General features: G+C 33.3%; 1 pseudogene; it reads left to right on the top strand.

The window, feature by feature from the left end:
• The first annotated feature begins 358 nt into the window (after nt 1–358).
• LOC132666440 (large ribosomal subunit protein eL30 pseudogene) lies at nt 359–834 on the top strand (annotated as a pseudogene).
• The last annotated feature ends 6,891 nt before the right edge of the window (nt 835–7,725 follow it).

Genomic DNA, 7,725 nt, shown 5'->3' with positions numbered 1-7,725 from the left:
CAAGAAGAAAGCAAGAGAAGAAAGAACAGAGAAGAACAACAAAAGCAACCAGAAAACAATTAACAGTGGGAAAATTACATAAAGTATCAGTGATTACTTTAAATATAAATGGACTAAATACCCCAATCAAAGGACACAAGGTTGTGAATGGATAAAAAAATAAAAAAATAAAAAGACTTAACTATATGCTACCTAAAGAGACTCACTTCTGACTTAAAGATACATACAAATGGAGAGAAGAGATGAAAAAAGATATTCCAGAAAATGAAAACAAAAAGAAAGCAGGGTTACACTTTAGAGATTTTATCAAGAGACAGAGAAGGGCATTAAATAGTGGTAACACCTATAAATATCTATGCTTCCCTTTCTCTCTCCCGGCCATTTTGGCGGTTGCTTCTGGTTGGGTCCGCCCCGCACCTAAGGCAGGAAGATGGTGGCCGCAAAGAAGACGAAAAAGTCGCTGGAATCCATGAACTCTAGGCTCCAACTCCTTATGAAAAGTGGGAAGTACGTGTTGGGGTACAAGCAGACTCTGAAAATGATCAGACATGGCAAAGCGAAACTGGTCATCCTTTCCAACAATTGCCCAGCCTTGAGGAAATCTGAAATAGAATACTATGCCATGTTGGCCAAAACTGGTGTCCATCACTACAGCGGCAATAATATTGAATTGGGCACAGCGTGTGGGAAATACTACAGAGTGTGCACACTGGCTATTATTGATCCAGGTGATTCTGATATCATTGGAAGCATGCCAGAACAGACTGGTGAAAAGTAAATCACGTAAAATTTTTCATTAATAAAATTGGCTAGAGCTTGTTTTAAAATAAATAAATAAATAAATAAATAAATAAATAAATAAATGTCTATGCTTCCAAAATAGGTATGCTTAAATATATAAAGCAAATAGTAACAGATATGTAGGGGAAAAATTGACAGTAAGGCAATAATAGTAGGGATCTTTAGCCCTCCACTTACATCAATGAATATATTTCTCAGACAGAAAATCAGTGAAGAAACAGTGGCCTTAAATGATACATTATACCAGATTGACTTCATAGATGGTACAAAACTTCGCAGCCAAAAGCAACAGAATACACTTTTTTTTGTCAATTGCACATGGATCAACTCCAGGATAGATCACATGTTACATCACAAAGAAAGTCTCAATAACTTTAAAAAGATTGAATCATATCAAGCATCTTTTCCAACCACAAAGTATGAAACTAGAAATCAATTTCAAGAAAAAACTGGGAAAAACAAACACATAGAGGCTAAATAGGATGCTACTCAGCAGCTAATGGGTCAACATGAAAATCAAAGAGGCAATCAAAAAATACCTGGAGACAATTGAAAATAGAAACACAACATTCAAAAATCTATGGGATGCAGCAAAAGCAGTTCTAAGAAGGAAGTTTATAGTGATAAAACTTTACTTCAAGAAACAAGAAATATCTCAAATAAACAATCTAAACTTACAGCTAAAGGAACTGGAAAAAAAGAACAAATCCTAACATTAGTAGAAGGAAGGAAGTAATAAAAATCACAGTAGAAATAAATAAGAAAAAAACAAAATAATAGAACAGTTCAATGACACTCAGGGCTGGTTCCTTGAAAAGATAAATAAAATTAATAAGCCTTCAGGCAGCCAGACTCATCAAGAAAAAAGGATACTAGGCCCAAATATATAAAATAAAAAATGAAACAGAAGTTACACCAAACCCACAGAAGTACAGAGATTAGAAGAGATTGCTACAAACATTTATAGGCCAACAATTTGAATGACCTAGAAGCAATGGGTAAATTCCTAGAAACATAAACTTTCAAGTCTTGATTAGAAAGCAAAATCTGGATAGACTGATATCTAGTAATGAAATTGTATTGGTAATCAAAAAACTGCCAATAAACAAAAGTCCAGTTCACACAGCTTCACATGTAAATTCCACCATTTAATGAGTAGTTAATACCTGTCCTTTTCAAACTGTTCCCAAAAATTGATGAGAAAAGAACATTTCCAAATTCATTCTGAGGCCAACATTACCCTGGTAACAAAACCAAAGTTACTACCAAAAAACAGAACTATAGGCCAATATCCGTGATGAACATAAATGCAAAGATCCTTAAAATATTGTAGGAAACTAAATTCAACAATACATTAAAATGATCATACACTCTGATCAAATGTAATTTATCCCAGGGATGGAATAATGGTTTGCTTTACACAAATCAAAGTGATACACACATTAACAAAATGAGGGATAAAAATTATATAATAATCTCAATAGACATAGTAAAAACATTTGATAAAATTCAACATACATTTATGATAAAAATTCTCGGGGCACCTGGGTGGTTCAGTCGGTTAAGGGTCTGACTTCAGCTCAGGTCATGATCTCACAGTTTGTGAGTTTGAGCCCTGCATTGGGCTGTCTGTTTTCAGCACAGAGCTCACTTCGGATCCCCATCCCCCTCCCTCTCTGCCCCTCCCTGTTCGCACTCACTTTCTCTAAAAAGTGATAAACATTAAAAACTCTCAACAAAGTGGATTTGGAGACAACATACCTAAACATATTAAACAGTGTGGTAAAGCAACAGCTAACAGAATACTCAATGAAAAGCTTTTCTCAAAAGCTTTTGGCTTTTCATCTAAGATCTAAAAACAAGAATGTTGGCTCTCATCGCATTTATTCAACATAATATTGAAATTGTAGCCACAACAATGAGACAAGAAATAGAAATAAAGGCATCCATTGGTAACAAGTAAAACTGTCACTGTATGCAGATGACATGATACTGTAGATTAAAAAAAAACCTAAAAACCACCACAAGACTAGAAGTAATAAATGAATTTAAGAAAGTTGCAGGATAAAAATTAATATACAGAAATCAGATAAATTTCTACACAGTAATAACAAACTACCAGAAAAAGAAATTAAGAAAACATTCCTACTTAAAATTGCATCATAAAGAATAAAATACCTAGGAATCAATTTAACCAAGGAGGTGAAAGACCAGTACTCTGAAAACTGTAAGACATTGATGAAAGAAATTGAAGATGACACAAATAAATGGAAAGATATTTTATGCTCATAAGTTGAAAAAATTCATATTGCTAAAATGTAATTAGTACCCAAAGCAATCTATAAATTCAATACAATCCCTATCAAAATACCAAAGGCATTTTTTACAGAATTAGAACAAATAAAGCTGAACGTATCATTCTCCATGACCTCAAACTATACTATAAAGCTATAGTAATCAAAACAGTAGGGTAGAGAACAAAAACAGATACATAGACCAATGGAACAAAACAGAGAGTTCAGAAATAAACCCACATTTATGTGGTCAATTAATCTAAGACAAAGGAGGTAAGATATACAATGGGGAAAGGACAGTCTTCAAAAAATGTTGCTGGGGAAACTGGACAGCTAGAAGAAAAAGAATAAAACTGAACCAGTTTCTTACACCATATACAAAAATAAACTCAAAATGCATTGAAGACCTAAATGTAAGACCTGAAACCATAAAACACCTGAAAGAAAACATAGGCATTAAACTCTTAGACATTAGTCTTAGCAGCATTTGTTTGGATCTCTCTCCTCACGGAAGGGAAACAAAAGTAAAAATAACAAATGGGATTACATCAAACTAAGAAGTTTTTGTACAGTAAAGGAAACCATCAACAAAACAAAAAGTCAACCTACTGAATGAGAAAAGAAATTTACAAATGATATATCTGTAAGGTGTTAATATCCAAAATATATAAAGCATTCATACAAGTCAACACCAAAAAACAAGTAATCCAATTAAAAATGAACAGGAGACCTGAATGAATATTTTTTCCAAAGAGAGCAGATGGGCAATATCACTAAATATCAGAGAAATGCAAATTTTAAAAAACACAGTTAGATATCACTTCACACAAGTCAAATGGCTATTGTCAAAAAGACAAGAAATAACGAGTATTGGCAAAGATGTGAAGAAAAAGGAACCATTGTGCTCTACTGGTAGGAATGTAAATTGATGTAACCACCATGGAAAAAGAGTATAGAGTTTCTTCAAAAAATTAAAAATAGGGGCGCCTGGGTGGCTCAGTTGGTTAAGGGTCTGAAACTTGGTTTCATGATCTCAGGTAATGATCTCAAGCCCCATATTAGGCTCTATGCCGACAGTGCAAAGCCTGCTTAGGATTCTCTCTCTCCCTCCCTCTCTGCCCCTCCCCCACTCACTCTCTCTGTCTCTCTCTCAAAAATAAATAAACTTAAAAAAAAATTTCTTAAGCAAAAATAAAGCTACCATATGGTCCAGCAATCTCACTTCTGGGTAATTACCCAAAGAATACAAAAACATAAATATGAAGCTATATGCACCCCTGTGTTCATTGTAGTATTCTTTATAATAGCCAAGATATAGAAGCAAACTAATTTTGCTTAGATAGTTTGCTTTGCATTGATAGTTGGATAAAGATGTGGTGTATATGTACAATGGAATATTACTCAACCATAAAAAAGAATGAAATCTTGCCATCACGACAACATGGATGGACCTAGAGGGTATTATGCTAAGTGAAATAAATCAGACAAAGACAAATACCACATGATTTTGCATGATACATACATATGATTATATGTATAATCTAAAAAAAAAAAAAAAAAAAATATATATATATATATATATATATACAAACAATATAAAACAGAAACAGATTCACAACAATAGAGAGCAAACTGCTGGTTGCCAGAGAGGGACTGAGGGGAATGGACAAAATAAGTGAAGGAAATTAAAAGGTACAATCTTCTAGTATAAAATAAGTCCTGGCATGTAAAGTACAGCATAGGGAATATAGTCAATAATGTAATAACTTTGGTAACAAATGGCAACTAAATTTTTGATGGTGATCATTTCATAAATTATATAAATTTTGAATTACCATGTTGTACATCTAAAACTAATATAATATTGTATGTCAAGTATACTTCAGTTAAAAATAAAATCGGGGGCTCCTAAGTGGCTCTGACCTCAGTTCAGGTTACGATCTTGTGGTTCATTGGTTCGAGCCCTGCATAGGTCTCTGCACTGGTGGTGCAGAGCCTGCTTGGGATTCTCTCTCTCTCTCTCTCTCTCCTCTCTCTCTCTCTCTCACTCTCTCTCTCTCTCTCCCCACCCCTCTCAAAATAAATAAATAAGCTTTAAAATAATAATAACATAAAATCATAATAATTAAGGATATATAACATCAAAGCTCCATAAAAGAAAAAAATAAAACAACAATAGATAATAATAAAGATACCCATTGTAGTTTGCAACTGGATTTTTTTGATAATCATTTTCCAAACATACCATGCAGGAGTTTATCAAAGTCTTGTGGTTTCATTGTGCAGATATTTCACTTGGACAAATTTATTCCTAAGTATTTTATTATTTTTTATGCTATTGTGAATGGGATAGTTTTCTATTTAATTTTCTGATGTTTTGTTGTTTGTGTATAAAAACACCACTGATTTATTATGTTGATTTTATATCCTGCAACTTTACTGAATTCGTTGAACAGTGTTTTGGTTGAGTAAATAGAATATTCTATAAGATCATATCATCTGTACATAGTGAAAATTTTACTTCTTTCTGATTTGGATGCCTTTCATTTATTTATTTTGCCTGATTGCTCTAGCTAGCACTTCCAATACTATGTTTAATAAAAGTGATAGCAAAAAAATAAATAAATAAAAATAAAAAAATAAAAAAATAAAAAAAAGTGATGGCAGAGGGCATCCCTGTCTCTACCTGATCTTAGAGGAAAAGTTTATAATTTTTCACCACTGAGTATGATAATGGTTGTGGCTTGTCATATATGGCCTTTATTGGTTGAGGTATGTTCTTTCTATACACAATTTGTTGAGGGTTTTTAATCATGAAAGGATACTGAATTTTGTCAGGTGTCTTTACTGCTGCATCTATTTAGATGATTATATGATTTTTGGTTCATTCTATTAATGTGGTGTATCTCATTTACTGATTTGTGTATATTGAACCATCCTTGCAAACCAAGGATAAATTCCACTTGATCATGATGTATGATCCTTACAATGTGTTGGTGTTAATCCCCAACACCTATTTTACCCATCTTCCCACCTACCTCCTCTCTGGTAACTATCAGTTTGCTCTCTATAGTTAAAAGTTTGTTTCTTGGTTTTCCTCTTTTTTTTCTGTTTGCTCATTTGTTTTATTTCTTAAATTCCACAGATGAGTGAAATCATATGGTATTTGTCTTTCTCTGACTGACTTATTTCCCTTAGCATTATACTCTCTAGTTCCATCCATATTGTTGCAAATGGCAAGATTCCATTCTTTTTTATGGCTGAGTAGTATTCCACTGTATACATATACCGCCTTTTCTTTATCCATTCATCAATCATTGGACATTTGGACTGTTTCCCTAATTTGGCTATTGTTGATAATGCTGCTATAAACATTGGGGGTGCACATATCCCTTTGAATTAGTATTTTTTATTCTTTGTGTAAACACCTAGTAGTGCCATTGCTAGATAATAGAGTAGTTCTATTTTTAACTTTTTGAGGAAGCTCCATACTTTTTTCCACACCATTTTGCATTCCCACCCACAGTGCAAGAGAGTTCCCCTTTCTCCACATCCTTGTCAATACTTGTTGTTTCTTGTGTTGTTGATTTTAGCCATTTTGTCGGGTATGAAGTGGTATCTCACTGTAGTTTTGATTTGTATTTCCTTAATGATCAGTGATGTTGAGTATGTTTTCATGCATCTGTTGGTCATCTGTCTTCTTTTTAAAAATGTCTATTAATGTCTTTTGCCCATTTTTTAATTGAATTATTCATTTTTGGGATGTTGGGTTTTATAAATTCTTTATATATTTTGGATACTAACCCTTTATCAGATATATCATTTGCAAATATCTACCCCCATTCCATAGGTTACCTTTTAGTTTTATTCATTGTTTCCTTTGCTACGCAGAAGCTTTTTCTTTTGATGTAGTACCAATAGTTCATTTTTGCTTTTGTTTCCTTGCCTAAGGAGGAAATTGCTACAAAGAAATTCCTACAGTTGATATCAAAGAAGTTACTGCCTGTGTTCTTTTCTAGGATTTTTATGGTTTCCTGTCTCACATTTAGGTCTTTAATCCATTCTGAATTTATTTTTGTGTTTGGTGTAAAAAAGTGGTCCAGTTTCATTCTTTTGCATATTGCTGTCCAGTTTTTGCAACACCATTTATTGAAAAGACTGTCTTTTTCCCATTGCATATTCTTTCCTGCCCTGTTGAAGATTAAGCAACCATATAGTTGCGGGTTCATTTCTGGGTTTTCTATTCTGTTCCATTGACTATTTTTGTTCCAGTACCATATTGGTTCAATCACTACAGCTTCTAACATAACTTGAAGTCTGGAATTGTGATGCCTCCAGCTTTGCTTTTCTTTTTCAAGATTGCTTTGCCTATTTGGGATATTTTGTTGTTCTGTGCAAATTTTAGGATTCTTCTAGCTCTATGAAAAATGCTGGCAGTATTTTGATAGGGATTGCATTAAACGTGTAGATTGCTTTGGGTAGTATAGACATTTTAACAATATTTGTTCTTCCATCCTTGAGCATGGAATGTCTTTCCATTTCTTTGTGTCATCTTCAATTTCTTTCCTCGGGGTTTTATAGTTTTCATAGTAAAGATCTTTCACCTCTTCGGTTAGGTTTATTCCTAGGT

The sequence above is a fragment of the Panthera onca genome, chromosome B2 (genome assembly GCF_046562875.1).
Source record: "Panthera onca isolate mPanOnc1 chromosome B2, mPanOnc1 haplotype 2, whole genome shotgun sequence".
In the NCBI taxonomy this organism is placed as follows: Eukaryota; Metazoa; Chordata; class Mammalia; order Carnivora; family Felidae; genus Panthera; species Panthera onca.
Note: the sequence above shows the minus strand (reverse complement) of the source record. Positions and strands in the feature narration are given on the sequence as shown.